The 17,500-nt window shown below is 43.1% G+C and overlaps 1 protein-coding gene across 2 annotated transcripts in view; it reads left to right on the top strand.

Moving 5' to 3' along the window:
- Positions 1-17,500, top strand: part of MEIS1 (Meis homeobox 1) — a 134,995-nt gene that overhangs the window by 30,714 nt on the left and 86,781 nt on the right. The window lies entirely within an intron of this gene.

Genomic DNA, 17,500 nt, shown 5'->3' with positions numbered 1-17,500 from the left:
CAGACTACAGGGATTTAGGAAGAAATGAAAAGAAGCCAGATCAATTGAGCTCGTATTGTTCCTTGAATGCACATACCTGTGTGCGTATTTGGGTGTCCATGGATGTGCACGTCCGACCGTGACTAGTAGGAAAGAAAGTTTTAACATAAAGTTAATCTTCAGCAAAAAGGTGAATGAGTATTCAGATGTCTTGTACTGCCTTCGGTGAGACCCACTGCAGTGGAATTTTGTGTTCAATTAGCGCAACCAAAGCTTAAGAGTGTATTCTCTGAGTATAAAAAGACGGCTTTATTGAAGTTGACTCTGAGCCCACAGTAGGTGCATACTTTAAAATCTGGTTTGATGATCATGTTTCGTTGGATTGCCATTAGACAACAAAAGAATTTTGTTTTCTCACATACATTGGGCTGGACCAATTAGAATTGCAAAGTCTAAAATGAATTTGACATCATTAATTTGAAAACAAAACCAGGGAAGTTCTTTTTTTTTTTTTTTTTTTTTTTTTTAAGGCACGTGTATGCTACTTGAACTGGGAATAGCTTCTTCACATAGAATTTTAAGCATCTGAGATATTTTATTGTTCAAAGAAAAGTTGCTGACTTCACCACAACTCTAAGTGTAGTAAAAATGGAGCCCAGGATAGTAGACCAGTTCAGAGCTGAGGCAGAAACATGTAACCTCTGACCTCTGACTTTTACTGGAAAATGATATGCAGCATAAATCCATGGGGCCTTTTCTCTTTCAAGTGTGTATGTGATGGTGTTGCTGCCCACGGGGCTGGGGCTAAGGTGATGTCGGCGCTTTCCATATGAAGCCCTATTTTCAGCTTCTTCCATGAGTTTTCAAAAAGGTGTAAAAGGAATCTAAGTTCTTCTTCCTGTACTCCAAAATTGCTACATGAGGTCATAGCCTCTTGTTTTATTTGTTTCTTTTTCTTGTTCATTTTTTGCTTTAAAATGTATATAGATCGTCTAGGAACAGGCAGATAGCTTAGCTGCTGCTTTGAAGGCTTGCAAACTGCTGAAATGTACTTGAATTTAAAGTTGTAGCATATACGCTTTCTCAAACATAATCTGATAAAAGGATTTTGAGAGGGCAAAGGCCCTGTCCCAGTTCTTCCCCCGTGACCCGTCATAACAAGGAATGAGGAATTTTGCATGTTTCCTTTTCCTTCAACAGGTGTTCTCCAAAGGCCAATTTAATAATGAATTTGATTGTAACCAGGAGACATGTATCTTTCACATTACCTGAGTTTTTTACTTACATTGTTTCTCTTTTGTATTTTTTCATATAAGATCACCACCTAGTTCAGTTTTTTTTTTTTTTTTAAGAATTTTCACATAAATGATATCATTTGAATGAGCTCAGTTGAACCTTTCTAAAACAATCCTGGCCCCATTTGACAGAAGAGGAAAATAAGGTACGGATGCGCTGAGCACTTTGGGGAGGTCCCGGTGCAGCATCAGACCCCAAATTTCAGTTTCCTGACTATTTGTCTAAGATTCTTCTCCTCATGCCCTCTTTCCTGGCTCTCCACTAAAGAACTAAGCCAACGACTCCCACCGGGATCCAAAAGAAGCTTTCTGTGTAGACTTCCCTCCCCCAACCCTTCTGCATCATCCCCCCCCCCAAGCACCTTGAGAGCTGGGGTGCAGGGGGCCCTCCTTTGGTCTTACCTGCCCTTCTCTGTGGCTTCTCGTGGGCAGTGTGCTTTCTCCCCTACTAAAGGCAGAATGATGCCTGCGAGTGTTGCCACCATTATGTCCGTGCATTTCCATGCCAACCGTGACCCTTCTAAACCTGTTTTCATCCCTGAGACCTGTGGAGCTGGGTCTTTGTGCAGCCTTTGGATTAACTGTGCACCGTGGCTTTTCCATGTTTGCCCTGCCTGCCTTTTCTGGCAGCATAGACATGTAAGCTGTGCCAGCATTTGGCCCATAGTGCGTGTCCTAAATAGTTATTTACACAGTTTGAGTCCATTTTAGTCAACTGGATAAATAACAGCCCTCTTCAAAAGATTTATAAATCCATAAATATGTCTTTATACATACCCAATAGACAGAAATAACTCAATCTGTCAAGAACATATCCAAAGAGGTGGTTCCCCTACAGACAGGAGTAATACATATTTTAAAACTTTCTCTACTGTATTGTTTGTACTGTGTTTCTTTTTCCTCATTCCTTTTCATTTTTCACCACTTCATTATGGCACCTGTGGTACACACACACAAAAAAAAAAGAAAGAAAGAAATCCCTAGGCTCTAGTCCTCTGTTAAATAACCTTATCTGTGCATGACGTAGGCATACAACAGGCTGTGTCTCAACCGAGTCCTGTTCTTTTGGACTTTCAAAGTAAAAAAAAAAGTCATTCAGGAAATGTGTAATGTTCTGACAGATTTCAAAATACAGTGACAATTCCTAGTTAGCCTTCCAGCAATTTGGGGGATTTTGAGTGCCTGATGACTTGCCAAATTAGCGGCTGTTGTGATTGATGGAATAGTTTTAGTCCAAATTTTTACCTAAGCGTAAAAATATAAAACAGAAAGTCCAATGCTGGGCATTCTAAAAAGAGTATATGCAAGATACATAATTAAGAAGATGCTAAAGATTCTTCTTCTTCAGGGATTTAATGTTTATTCATGATTTACACCATACATCTTTCCCCCAACTCAAATTGTTTATCATGGTAACTTTTCCTGTGGCATCTACTTTCATTTAATATTAACACTTGTGGCCGTTTGCAGGAAATTGATTCTTTAATAGTGACGCTCCTTTAAGTTGGCATTGAAAAGGAAGGCCTGACATCTGTATTCGGTTGGGGGTTCTGCAGCTGTTGTTGCAACATTGATTCTGTGTAGTCCTTAACTTCCTCAAAGCACTTCCAAAGCTATGAGATTGAATCCCGATTTTATCCCTGTCTATTATTTGCCCCTTTCCCATTTCAGAAGAGAAAAAAGTAAGCTCAGAAATACTGAAGAAACTCTTGGAGGCAGCTCTGGGATCTTGTCTCTTGGCTGTGCTTTGTAACTACTTTCGGATGGGGTGTTCTCACGAACCCAGGCAGCGTCTCATAAATGAGATGAGGTACACATGGGCAGATACGTGACCCTTTCGTGTGTCTTTTTTATCCTACCGTGTACGGCTGCCCTACTGACCAGATCCAGGGTCTACTCGAGGAAGCAGGTGGCTTGGAGCCAGGGAACACCAAGCACATCTGGTGCCTTTCCCCACCGTATTTGAACTCTTTCCCAGGACGGTTGCTGCAGTCACTCTGCGACTCACAAGCAGCTTTAGCGATGACTGACCGCAGTTTGCGTTTGGGCGCGTCTTCCTTTTTTTTTTGTTTTTGTTTTTGGTTCAACGTCAAGAGAGACGAGTATATGATAGTAATAAAATAAAACAGTAACATATTAAGGGCTGTCAGTCAGTGTAGGTATTTCCCTCCCTCACTGTGTGACGATCACAAAGGTTTAGCGAGGCTAGGAGACTTGCCCAGAGTCACATATGGGTCCGTAGCAGAGTTGGGACCCGAACCCATACGGTGTGACTCCAGAGCCAAGCTCCTAACGCCTGTGTCCTCCAGGGCTTTCGTGTGGCGAGGAACGGAAAACAGATCGCTGATGGACACTCCTTCTGTTACCAAGTTGGGGTCTCTTCTTCCTGTGTCTGTACGGGGCCTGGCTCTGCCTCTGCAAGGGTGAGGGAGCCGGGAATAGGCCAGAATCCACGTTAGCCTCAGGGGGGGTTATACTCCGCTGGGGAGTGAGAATCTGGTTTCTTGTGTTTGGTAGAATGATTGAGATGTTTACAGAGGAGCATGATGATTGATATGATTAATTTGCATCGAGAGCCTGTATCATTTTGCTCATTCCAAGATTTGTTGAATTGAGAATAGGAGCATAAAAAACAAACGAGGCCCTTTCTCTTGCAGAGCACTTCCTACTTAAAGCTCGTCTCATTTTCCTCTTTTGTGAGGAAAAAGAAAAAGTATTATTTCGATGTGGAAATTTGATGTGAAACATGGCAACTCTAAAGGGCTTTATTGATTGCTGAAGCCTCTAAAACCCACTTCTGAACTTCTCCTTTTGGGGCCAGGACTCAGTTCAACAATAGTATCTTTGCATGTTTCTTTAAAGAGGAACAATTGAAAAGCACTGCTATTTCTTTATACTAATGTGTCAATAGTCGCAATGCCTCCCAGTGTCCCCTCCACCCACCCCCCCGCCCCCCGCCCAGCTTTTGTCAGAGTTCAGGCAACCTATAGGCGGAAGGCAATCCCATTTGTTATTGAAGGGAATGTGAAGGCAGTTGTTTCAAGCTTGCGAGGCCAGCAGGCAGAGCCGGCTGGGAGGGGGCGGGGAGCAGGGAGAGGGGCGGCGGGGAAGGGCCCCGTTACGTTCCAGATGACTAAGCAACGATTTATATACCAGCTCGCCTTTTTACATGAAGAAGAAAAGTAATAACAGCCCAAAGCCGGGCATTTGAAACAAGTCAGCTGTCCGATGAATAATGGGATAGGTGGGAAGGAGCGCTCTGATTGGATGTCTTAATGAGCACATTTCTCGCAGAGTTTGGGCTGCAGTTCCCCTTGACCTTTGCCCTTTATTGACCAAACTGACACTTCATTTTTCACATACTTCCAATTATGGCTCGGCTTAAGTGTTGCCCTCCCTCCTTTATTTCTTTCCTATGGACAACTTGAGAGTGGTTGAGGCCACAGAAGATATTTTAATTTGAAAAACTACTGCAGCAACTCACGTTTGGGATATAATCTGTAATCTGCAGTTTTTCAAATGAAAACACAAAGTGAACGCTGCTTGTTTAGAAACAGTTTTCTTTGCCATTTTTTTTTTTTTAATCCCAACTGATTTTTAAAACAGTGTTTATAATAACCTCAGAACCCTGTGAATCAAAAAAATGTTTGTTTGGGTTTTTTTCCTTCCATTTGTCTGCTGGTCAGGGTACCTTGAATGATTTCTATTTGTTCACACTCCTCAAGTCTTAGACTTCTGCGGGGACTTCTTGCATTTCAGTGGTGTCCTAATGCTTTTTGACTAATACGCTTCAGAGAGAAAAGTAAAATATAATTGCGACTGCAGGCCTTCGCCCTCAGACCACTGCAGCCCCGTGTGTTACTTTAGTTACATTTCATGTCGGTCTGCAGATTAAAGAGTGGCCTTGGCATGCAGTGGCAGGCAGAAGAGGAAAATGATTTCCTGATGGGAAAAGTCAGGTGTAAAAAAGAAAGGGGAAGTTATTATACTCAGCAAATCCCTGTTATCAAAAGGTCCATATCATTAACTTATCAAACATGTTGAACAAGATGGATAGACAGAGAACTGTTTTCCCCGGAACACCCCATGCTATATATTCACCTTTCCTTTTATTGACTCATCAAATGCGAGGAACTGTTTTCTGTTCCCCATTTTCTTGCCTTCTAGCATCGTGAAAGCACGTCATCTTAAAACAAAGAAAAATAACTTTGTCATCTAAAAAGTAGTAACTGTATTTAGGGGGCACGCACTTGGCTATGAGGGTTTTCACAGAGAGTGCATCTTCTGACTGTTAGGCAATATCGCTGGCAAGCTGGAGGTCAGTGTTTTTCATCTTAAGCAACTGAAAAATGCATTTGAAATTATTTACTCCCAAATATATTTCCCTCCGACACAGAAGTATTTGTTTCAAAAGTGCATGAAGTGTTACCTACTTTATTATGTAGGCCTCTGGCATATCCATAGCATAATTTTACTATAATGTGGTAATAAAAGAATATGTAAAAGGCAGACAAGGGTTCTGTCTTTTTCTGTAAGGTGACCTCTGTTACCAAGTAACTGCTTTACTTATGAGCTTATTAAAAACTCAAAAAATGAGCTTTTCATACTTCACAGGCATTGATGTGAAAATGAGCTGTCCTGTGAGTAGTTTTCTTGATCATTTTTAGAACAATTGATTAGCCAAAGAGCTCCTGTCATTAGTTGACATTGACTGATAGCAATTTGTCACAAGCTCTGAAGGTCAGCTAGAGAGTTGGAGTTTCAGCCTGCCTTTGATTGACCTTTACTGATTCCATCCTCATGTGATTGGCTTTGAATAGGTCTGACCCTCGATTGGAAGAGACAGGGCATTCATCAACAGGGTCATTTCTTATATTTTCTGTTGATTGCTCATTTTTATTTATGTGTGAACTCCTGGTCTGGAAATCTTATCAAATTTATACTCTAATTTTTGAACCTTAAAAGGTATGATCCTTGTTAAGCATGGCCTTAAAACCACAGTTCTGTTTTCCCCTTGATTTGCAGTGTGATAGTGGACTCTGTGAGTGGTGTAGCCTTGGCTGCTGACACTGACGCTTGTCACCTGTGCAGATACTGGAGTTTTGGGGCATGTGATGGATGCGTGCAGGTCACAGGGAATTCTGTTGTTGTTGCTGTTGTGGTTGTCTCTTAAGAAATGCCAGCTCCGGGATGACTTGTAGAAGTTCTGAAATTATACCCCAGTTCTCAGACTTTCCTAGAATTAATTACACTGGCCTCTCAAGAGTCACGTGATAGTTTTAAATAAAAAATGAGTAAAGAACTATATGAAGAGTGATGTTATGTCAAGTCATCATTTGGCTCTGCAGGCAGGAAGTATGAAAACTTTTTAAAAAGGTATCTTCTCAGTTTCCCTCAGCCTCCTGTAAGTTAGAGAAAGCCTCTAATAGCATTAGCTTTTTGGTGAGAGTGGAATAGATTTTCTCTTGCGGTGGACTCAGAGTTAGTTGTTTGTAATGCTCCGTTCTTTTCTTCCCGGAACTGTAAAGTATTTTCCCCAACTGCATCACATATAGAAGAACATACTCCACTCTTGTATAATAACATGGGTTTTATTGCCTCGTGTTAATAATAAAAATGATGATCCGAGCTTTAAAAACCCAGATCCTAATGTGTCATTATTTAATTATTTAATGCAGTTTCTAACGAAGGCCCTTCTTTTGTCTAATTCTCTCTCCCTTTCCCTTCTTGATTCCGCATTGGGTTTTAAGCTATAAACAATAACTTGTTTTTCAGGTCAGCCTTCCTAGGCATTCCAGGGCTGCCACACAGCCTGCCTGGCACAGCTGAACCCGTGTTTCGGTTGCTACCCGAGAAAATAAACCAGGGGAGAACCCATCGTCCCGGGTGGTGGATTCTTCACTCCATGTCATTGTGGGCAAGACAGAAGTGAGGAAGTTAATTTTAGGGAAGTATCCATTTAATGTAGCCCAAGGAGATAAAAAGAGTTTAGAATTGTAATTGCTTTTGTGGATGAGCCAAAATATTATCAAGAGTTCCATTTAAGGGGGGAAATGTAAATTTATTCATTCTGGTCAAGTTGTCAAAAATGAATTAAGCGCTTACCGTATGGCAGGTGCTCCGTATGAGGCTCTAAGAACGAGTAGGGCATAGTATTTGCCCTCAGGAAGTTTGTGTGTACTACCACGAGCATCAAGCATATGTTAAGTGGACTATTCTCTAAATACTGAATATTCTTAGGGAGCTGTGAGTGTATTTATTTCACAACATGCCAGTGACCCAGACACGGTGAACTCTGTGATCAGGGCTGTTGGCTGAAAGACAGGGTGAGGGATATTTGGCCTAGCTGGCAGAGGGACACCTCCCCCTTGGTCCTCTGACTGCCGTAGAGGTTCAGCATCTGGTGGGCCCTGTGAGATCAACGTTGATCCCTAGCCCGCTCTCGGGAACTCGGTTCAGCCCTCCTACGTAGCCATGTGGCCACTCAGGGCCTCTGCTGCCTGAACCACTGGGGCCACCATTGCTTTCTCCACCGTTAGTCATCTGGCTGCGGACTCTTCCCCATCCTTTTCAGGGAGCTCTGACATTTTGGGGGAGAGGGGACGCCTTTGGCCATCTGGCAAGGTCAATGGATGCCTTGTCAGTGTAATATTTTTATTAATGCATAAAATAAAACACATCGGACTACAAGAAAAACTAATTATATTGAAATTCAGCTATCAGAATGTTTTAAAAAACAAATTGTGATACAATGATATAGGGCTTTGTTAAATATGTATTAAATAGGGGCGCCTGGGTGGCTCAGATGGTTAAGCGTCTGCCTTCGGCTCAGGTCATGATCCTGGGGTCCTGGGATCGAGTCCCACATCTGGCTCCTTGCTCAGCAGGAAGCCAGCTTCTCCCTCTCCCACTCACCCTGCTTGTGTTCCCTCTCTCGCTGTCTCTCTGTCAAATAAATAAATAAAATCTTTAAAAAAATATATGTATTAAATAACAAGGTCTAGCAGTGATTCTATCATCTACCACATTTTTGAAATAGTGATGAATGTAAATGATGTTTTAAGATGTTTGTAACATCTATATCGTTGTATGTAAATATGATTTCCTTTGGTGACAAAGTCACAGGTTCTGCTAATGGTTCTGTGGTTTGTTACTTACCTAGATATGCATTGGAAAGAAGTGCTAATTTCAGTTAGAGGTTAGTGAGAATAAAATGTAAATCTTTCCACTTTCAAGTAGGAAGATCTTCTGAATTCTAATCCTGGGCCCCCTAGGTGGGGAGGGCCTATATAGCCCAAGTTAAAAACTTCTGAACTTAATTTAAGTGTAATCTGAAGGAAGTATCCTGTGAATTCTCAGATTGGGGGAAGTCACCCTCTTCTGTGTTGTTATGGTATGCTGTGTCTTACCCTTTCTCATATACTGAAGTGAACCATTCGTGCATCAGCCTCCCCAGGATGCTTCCTGGGAAGGGACTATGTCTTCTTCATCTTTAAATCTCCTGTGCCCAGAATAGTTATGGGCACATGGCCATGGGTGGGTAATTATTTATTCAAGAGGATTGGGAACGCTCTCATGCTTTCAAACTGTGATTAAACTACATTCTCTCAGCACTGATTTCTTCTGGGTGCCAGATGGCTAATGACATGGCAATCTCAGTCAAAATGTAAATAGACACTGAGGTCTTACCTGTCCTGACTCTCAGAGATCCATTTTAACAGAAGCACTCAAGAAAAGACTCAACGGGTAGTCCTTTCAGAATTGGTGGTAGACGGGTTTGGGGATGTACCTTAAATCACGTCGCCCACATGATTGCCTTGCTCTACCTGCTCCTACTCTTGGGCACCATGCTGTGGCCCGGAACGGGCTTCTAGCAGAGGATGGGTGGGGACTGGCAGCAACATTTTGGGATCTTTTAAGGGACCTTACGGTAAGGTGAATGATGAATGCTGAGACAGGACCCTGTGTTACCCTGGGAGGACGCTTTTATATCTGCTGTTCCCAGCAGCAGACATGATTCCATCCCGTGGGATGTGATAGTCCGCTCTGCTCCTGAATCTATCTCCTTCCTCCATGAATGCTAGTGCTAATTAAGGATAGTGGTAGAGGTTTTGGCTGTTGGCCTAGCAAAAACTAACCCAAACAGTAAATTTATGCCAAGCATTTTCCTTAAAAAGAGGTAGGCGTTGTCTACCTCTTACATTGATTGGTCCCAGAAGTGTAGTTGGTAAGTTGGGTTTTGCTCAAGTGTCTGGCTTTGTGGATTAGTTCAGTCTTGCAGATAATTTTCCATAATTACTTAACCTAAAAGCATTCTGTTTGATTAGTACAATTAGCTTTGGCTTTCCCCCATTTACCAATATCAACCCGTATGCATTCCCTCCTAGACATAGCTCATCTTATTTCCTAACAAAGGGTGAAAGAGGTAGGATTTTCTTTTAGTTCTTTTTTTTTTTAAGATTTTATTTATTTATTTGAGAGAGAGAGGGAGCGAGCACGTGAGCACAAGTGGGGGGTAGGGGGAGAGGCAGAGGGAGAAGCAGACTTCCCGCTGAGCAGGGATCCCAGTGAGGGTCTCGATCCCGGTCCTGGCTGGGATCATGACCTGAGCCGAAGGCAGACGCTTAACCAATTGAGCCACCCAGGTGCCCCATCTTTCACTTCTTTCCACATCAGGAGAAAAAAAGAATATGAACATACCTAGAAAATCTTAAATTTTCTTCAAATTTGTATATTTTTAAGGAAGGGGGAATTGAGGAATGAATGTAGAAAATACTGAACTTACTTGTTGCTAGATTATTAACATTCAATCAATGCTATCTCTTGAAAAATTTCATTTCTCTGAGTTTGAATCTTTCCTTGAGTGCCCCTCTGACAGCAGGACAGATAGCACCTTAATACCTTTTAAATTTTGATACTTTAGGAGAAGAGTATATATCTTTTTTTTTTTAAGATTTATTTATTTATTTATTTGAGAGAGAGAGAATGAGAGACAGAGAGCATGAGAGGGAGGAGGGTCAGAGGGAGAAGCAGACTCCCTGCCGAGCAGGGAGCCCGATGCGGGACTCGATCCCGGGACTCCAGGATCACGACCTGAGCCAAAGGCAGTCGCTTAACCAACTGAGCCACCCAGGCGCCCGAGAAGAGTATATATCTTAATTTTACAATGTACTCATATATTCTCTCCTTCATTCTAAGAAAGGGTTTAAGGAAATTAACAAAAGTATAGAGTATACAATAGGATAAAAATCAGGATGTGGAGAAATGAGAACAAAAAGAAAACAAACAAGAGGCCAGCCATAAAGGCAGTACAGAACAAGACGAATTGTAAAAGATGGTGTACAGTTGCTAGAGGTAGTCAGTTTGGCTCTGAGCTACCTAGCGGCCAAAATGAAGAGTGAAATATAATTAGTTACAAGATTTACAGAGTCCACGGAAGTTGTCTGGAAGAATCCCTTTGACTGGTGTGAAGACTGGAGGGAGATTCTCGCACATGTCCACACCCGGGGAATCCGGTGGGTTGGCTCCTCTTGCACTTGCCTCAGCCCCTGGCCCCATGCTGCAGATGCAGCCGCTGCCGGATAAATATTTGGTTGACTCGATTGACTAGATGGATGCCTGGATTCATATTCAGCCCAATCTTCCTTTAACTTCGTGGCACCTAACCGAGTCTCGATTTCCATGGTTGAAAGAGATGGCAGCCTTTCTTCATCTGAGGCCGGGGTGCCGGTTGTTTCGTGACGCCTTTCCCCCTCTTCTGTCTCCTTCCTCTGATCATTTTATGGTGCGCCAGCTCCATTTCCCAGTCTTTTCTCCCCGTCCCTGGGGCCAGTGGATGCAGGTGAGAATGCTCTTGTCGTTCTGGTTATTGTCCCCTGAAACAGGGTTAAGGGCCCCTGAGAGATTCATTGAGCGGTGAAGAACTGGCGTGCCATCTTGGGAAGATTCACGTGCCACACTCTTTAAAAATGGACCTTCTGAGGGAAGGCAATTTCAGCCTATACAATCAGAGGGGGCTGTGTGTTATGAATATTTGGTTCACCACATCCCAGCACCAAGAGCATCCCCTTACATGAAAGGAATACATTTAGTGCAAATAAAAAATATTGCATGATACTGTGAATTTAAAGCTTCTGAGAGGAATATTCTCAAAGATAATGAAGGAAAGACAGAAATAGCACCATTCCCTAACTTAATGAGTATTCACTGAATGTCTGCTATGTACCAGCCCAGTGCTAAATGTGAGAATTCAGAGTGAAGAGGCTGTTCCTGGAACCGAGAAGTTGACTGACGGTCCAGCGGCCGGGCAGGCAGTTCACATATAGTAGGTTAAGGCTCGTGACTGAGTAGGCCCAGTGTGCTTTGGAAGTAGAGGAATGGCCCCTAACAAACTGGCAAAGAGGAAGCAAGTACTTGGCAGAGGTGTGGCCTCTCCCTGTCCTTACTCCATCACAACACCCCTTTCTCATGGAGCCGGAATGGGACTCGGATGTGGGTCCCTCTCCACATGGCACTCCCATCTCCAAAGCTGGCCCTAGCAGCAATCTGCTTTCCATTCCCAGTCTTCCAGCTAGCTCTCCCAAGGGGGTGAGTCTGTGATGGGAACTTGGGGCAGGTGAAGTAGAAGGACATGTGAGACAAAGAAATTAGTTGGTGTGAAGGTGAGGAAGAAAATGAAAGCATGACCCTTGGAGGCTTTGTCTGTGCTTCAGCAGGAGTGGAGAACAGGGTGTGGGAGAGGAAAGTCTGAGGGGAAGGCCAGAGGCAGCTGGGACCAGACTGTGAAGGATCCTATCTGTCGTCCCAAGGAATTGGGAGTTTGCTTGGGAGGCCTTGGGGAGTCATGGCAGAGCTGTGTGAAGGAGGAACAGATGCAAAGGAAGGCTGGGGTCACGCTGCAGTTATTCTGAAATGTTGAGGACGTGACAAGGCAGAGCGAAGGCACTGGAGAGGAGAGCTTTGGAGAAGGAGACTGGACCAGACCAAGAGACTGAGGGGATGCCCGGGGTGGTGGGTTTGGAACGGTCTGGGTTGATGCCAAGGTCTCAGAATACTGCTGCCTACACCGCAGGTCCCGTCTGGAGGACTCACTGTTTTCTGAAGTGTAACTTCACCTCTCCAGATATGGGGACAATATGGCTGGCCATTGCTGCCTTTGGCTTTTCCCTCATACCGTGGCTGGGCAGAAGCAACACTTTTCCTACCCCTTCCTGAGGGTCACCCACGGAAGTCCGGCCACCACTCTCTCTCTGCTCACTGCTTTCCTTCGGGGAGGGCCCTGGCTCCATGGGGACCAGGGGGCTGGGTGGAAAGGAAGAGGCCAGCTAAGCTATCATGGGAATTCCATGACTCATTTCATCAGTTTACTGCTCTGAAAATGAGGTGACTTCCCCCTTTGCTTGACAGCTGATTGATGAACATTTCCTGAGTATTTGCAGAGTAGATGTTTTGTTACATGGGCCTTGGTGTTCATGGACTCCCACTGGATTCTCATCCTCATGTGCTTCAGCCCCTTCTCCTTCCCAGGCTGCTAATGTTTCTGTTTAAGTAGAATCTTCAAATCACCTGCCCAAGACTTAAGAGACTCCAGGGCTGGAAATAGTATGCTCTTGGGCTGCTGATATAACTCTGGCTACATTTACTTTTTGCCAGAATACTAGAAAGTGAAGGATAATTTTTTATACTGAAACAGTATTTGTTTAGACTAACAACATTGTCACCTGGTACTTAGTATGTCTACGTTGAAAGTTGTCCTTAAAATTAGTGTACTTCATTTTGTGTGTCTAGAATTTTTTTGTTCATTTTCAGTTTTCACTTTCTTTCCCAGGATCTGGGCTTGTGTATTTTTAGAAAGATTGTCCTTTACTTCGATTCCAGATGTCCCGATGCTATTGATAGGAAAGGAGTCAGCTTTGGAAAACCCTAATTGCTCTGCTAAATGATAGAATGTTAATAAAAGCTACATAGCAAGATGTGTAATCATTACTTTTAGGCTCCAAGAATATTCCTTAGCCTCATTTTTCATAACTGAAGTGGAGACAATAGGTTTGCACTATGTGGGTCAGAGTCATCGTCTTAGATAGTGGCCATGGTCCTTAGATTTAATTTTCGTATTTCAAATGGAAGCGGTAGGTTTAACGTGTCTTACTTTGCAGCTGGAATAGGGATTCTATTTTTAATCTGTAAGTCGAAGATGGCATGGAGCCAGGTGCTGCCCCGATCCAAATGCATAGTTCCTGTTGATATCAGTGAGTTTCATGATGGATTGGAAAGAAGTATGTGGCCTTTATTCCAAATATCTATCTGACTCCTTGGAATTAAACATGCTGAACAAATCCTAGTACTTTTCAAGTTAAAATGAAGTGTTTTCTAATGTAGCAACCATGCTGGCTTAAAGGAATAATGCAACAATTCCAAATAGACACACACACATAACCGTAGAATTGGTTTTCAGGCAGAGAGAAGCAACTGGGCTCAGGAACCTGGGCGGCATAGTAAAGGACATGGCTGTATTGAGCTACACAAAATTGCCTTTAAAGAGAATAGGTAAGGGGAGAAAGCTGCTCCTTTGGATAGTACTCTGCTCGTGGGAGCACACACATTGTTGTTGGCGAGTAGTTCTAGCAAGGGCCCTCCTGTACTTCCTCAATCCTATTACCCTGTGGTGGGAATGGTAGGGCAATATTCACTCAGGATTGACTGATGTTTGCATCTATAAATAAATGTACTCAAATCATAATTGTAATAACAGGATTGTTTGATTACCTGGCAATGGCCTTGTTCTGAGATAGCTTTTGGATCACCTGTTCATGGGGAACATTTGACAGACCTCATGTTTATTACCCAATTGAATGTCAGTAGCAATTGCAGCTAAAGGTAAACAAAAATGCAAGTACTTGTTGACCTTGACTTTTTTCCACAAGAGATTGGACTTGATGGCTCTATTGCTGTTGAGCTGATTAGGGTTGTAAACAGTAGTTTAAGGAAAATGTTTTATTCCCAGAGGAAAATACCCTATTTGCTGTGGGAAATGGCAATAGCCCTGTGTACCCTTTGCCAGATTTTCTTAATTCACCTTTATTTGGCCTGTGGGAAAAGGATATGGGGGGGGGGGGAAACTTCTTGTGGCTTTAATGTACATTTGCATAGATTGTTATAACTCGTGAATGGTGTAGTTAGCCGATTGAATACAATTTTAGAAGAAGCCAATGACGTTTCTATGATTTACGATATTTAGTAACATGATTTCTTTTGAAACTATCATGTTAATATAATAGCGTGTTTCAGAGATGCAGATCTTTGTAAAAATGCACCATGGTGCAAAAATGCTCTTTCAGATTCTAAGTAAAAACATGAAAATATCATCGGTTAGTGATTTCACCAGGGGCAAGGAGAGAGAAAATTTGACCTGGTGGATATATTTACATGGGATACTGCAGAAGTACGCTGGGGAATGTGACAATCAGCACTTTTCTTTGGGCACCCAGTCTTAAATCCCAGATTTGAATCAAGAAACTCTGGGCCATTAAGGATTCCCCATTTCTTGGTGAGGCATAAAGCCTTGGTGACCTATCCTTTTGCTCTTAAAAATCCCACTGCCGGGGCGCCTGGGTGGCTCAGTCGGTTAAGCGTCTGCCTTCGGCTCAGGTCATGATCCCGGGGTCCTGAGATGGAGCCCCACATCGGGCTCCCTGCTCCGCAGGAGGCCTGCTTCTCCCTCTCCCACTCCCCCTGCTTGTGTTCCCTCTCTCGCTGTGTCTCTCTCTGTCAAATAAATAAATAAAATCTTAAAAAAAAAAAAAAATCCCACTGCATTTTCCTTGCGAGGAGAGGTGCTTTGGCTTAATGCCACTGGCTTCAACTTTTGCTCTTAAAATGTTGTTTTGATGCACAATGTAGTGATGGATGAATTGATTTCTGTGCATAAACGGTGGCCTAGATTCTTGCCCTGTGGAAATCCATGGAATTAAAAACTGTAGGTTCCCGGAGTGATAAGAGGTAAGCAAATGATTAGATATGCATGCAGGGGAAAAAATTGAGATGCTCATAGAATGGAAATAAGGGTCTATATAATTTGCAAGTTTAATGTAAATGTAAGCCACTAATACAACTAATAATTTAATGCTAATATGTGAGAGTAAGTAAATGTAATTCTAATCATCTCCTATTTGGTGTGTTCTCAGAGGGTTCTGAGTAACAATGTACTGTACTGGAATATTTCCCTGGCCATCTAGGATGCAAATCGGGTCTGCTGACAGCTGTGGCCCTTATGAGACCTCTGGGATGCTAGCAACTCAGGACTCGAGGTTTCTCTCTAGGTCGAAGTTTGGGACAATTTGAGATTGCAGAATCTAAGGCAGAATTTCCTTCAGAGAGGTTTAGAACGTTGGCTATGGGGTTTATAGAATAGGTATCCAAGATCTCGTCCAACGTGCCCTTTTAAGTAGTCATTGGTATTATTTAATAATACAGACTATATTTTTTCTAAAAATATTAGACCTTTGCTCTATTTTTCAAAGTACAGATTTCCTTGTGAAGGCCAGCTTTGGATCCATTTTTTGTAAGAACAGGTCCACTGAACGAAATTTTAAAATATAATTAAAGAAAGCCATACCATCTATAACCAATAAGGAATGTCATGCTGTCTTTCAGAAAACAATGACAGAAGAGTTCCGCTCTCCCCGGTCTTCTTTGCTAGGCACCCCCCCCTTTGTTTTCCTTGTGAGTTTCTTCGGAGAATAACTGCTTGCTGACTTCCACTTTCCTGAGAAACTTTTGCGAAGAACACTGGAAATCTCTGCAATGACAGATGCCATAGCAGATTATTATGATGTCCATTACTTGGTGAATGAAATTAGGAAGAGTTTATTTCTGACAGGGCACCTACCCTTCCCTGGGACAGAAAGGCTGTAACCTAGAATCTTCGTTAAAAATCACGTCCTCAGGATTGCCAGGGATTCTCTGATACATTAGAGTTGAGCAGAGAGGGGTCTACTGCCTCCGGTCGGTGTCCCGGTCCCCTGTAGCCAGCAGGTGCCCGGGACTCTCTGCTCGGGGCTCCTCATTCTGGGCTGCACCAGGGGGAATGTGGGCGGGAAGTGCTTGCTTTCCTCCTAGCCATCACTGAAGGATGTGGCAAGGACATGAATTGTTTGTGGCTGGCTCTCTATCCTGCTGCTAGAAAGACTTCTGCGTTTATCTGCATTTTTCTGAGCACCAGTCGCTGCAAAGCCACCTCCCAGGCCACTTTGTGGGAAAGCTTTCTTTATGGTGGATGACGTGGCATTTCTTGTCACTTCCTCAAATTCCTTCCCGCTGCCTATCAGCATTGCTCTGGACTTATCTGGGTTGAGCTTCAGCCAGCCGGAGCTAATCCAGGTTCCTATTTCAGAGGAGCAGAATGACAGCGATGACCCTGCCATTTCTCGGCTTGAGACCTGGGGTGCGGAGAAAGGGGGGTGCAGGAGTTGAGGGCCATCAGCTTGGTTCTCAAGACTGGTACCTTTAGTCTCTTCTTTGCCCCCCATGGTCCTGCATCCCCATAAGGCTGACAGTGGTGTTTATTTTGATGTGAAGCTGGATGTAACTTTTCTAGTTCTTACCCAAAGACATAAAGGCGTGTTTACCTGAGTAAACCTTCTTCCACGGGGCTCAGCCCTGACAATTCTGAACCTCTTGGAGGAAGTCTTCTGAATTGGGATTGAACGTGGCAGAGACATGTGGCTCTCTGGTTCTGATCTTCCATTGTTTAACAAATGTTTATTGAACACCTACTCTAAGCCACATACAATGCTGGGTAATGGGAAGGAAACATCTCCTAAAAATAACAATCTTTCCTGACTTCAGTCTATGAAATGTGTCTGCCTAACTTAGTTTCTAGCAGGGCAGCTCTCCATGTCTCCATTTTATAGGTGAGAATTGCCTGAGGTCGGACAGGGTATATGTGGGAAAACCCTGGGACCTGAACCAGCCAGGTTTGTCAACTCTGACACCTTTCTTTTGTACCAGGTTAAGAAGAAACCTAGTAACTGATACCTTCTTGGTTCACTTATTTCTAAACTGCATTCACCAGTACTCTCTCAATGGGAAGAAAGAGGAGAGAATAAAATAGGAAGGATCTTTAGAAGGAAGTGATGAAGTATTGCTTAGCATTATATTTCTTCCTTCCTTCCTTCCTTCCTTCCTTCCTTCCTTCCTTCCTTCCTTCCTTCCTTCCTTCCTTCCTT

This window comes from Mirounga leonina, unplaced genomic scaffold (genome assembly GCF_011800145.1).
Source record: "Mirounga leonina isolate KUSES-001 unplaced genomic scaffold, KU_Mleo_1.0 Mir_125, whole genome shotgun sequence".
Lineage (NCBI taxonomy): Eukaryota > Metazoa > Chordata > Mammalia > Carnivora > Phocidae > Mirounga > Mirounga leonina.
The sequence above is the reverse complement of the archived record's forward strand: the minus strand, read 5'-3'. Positions and strand labels throughout refer to the sequence as shown.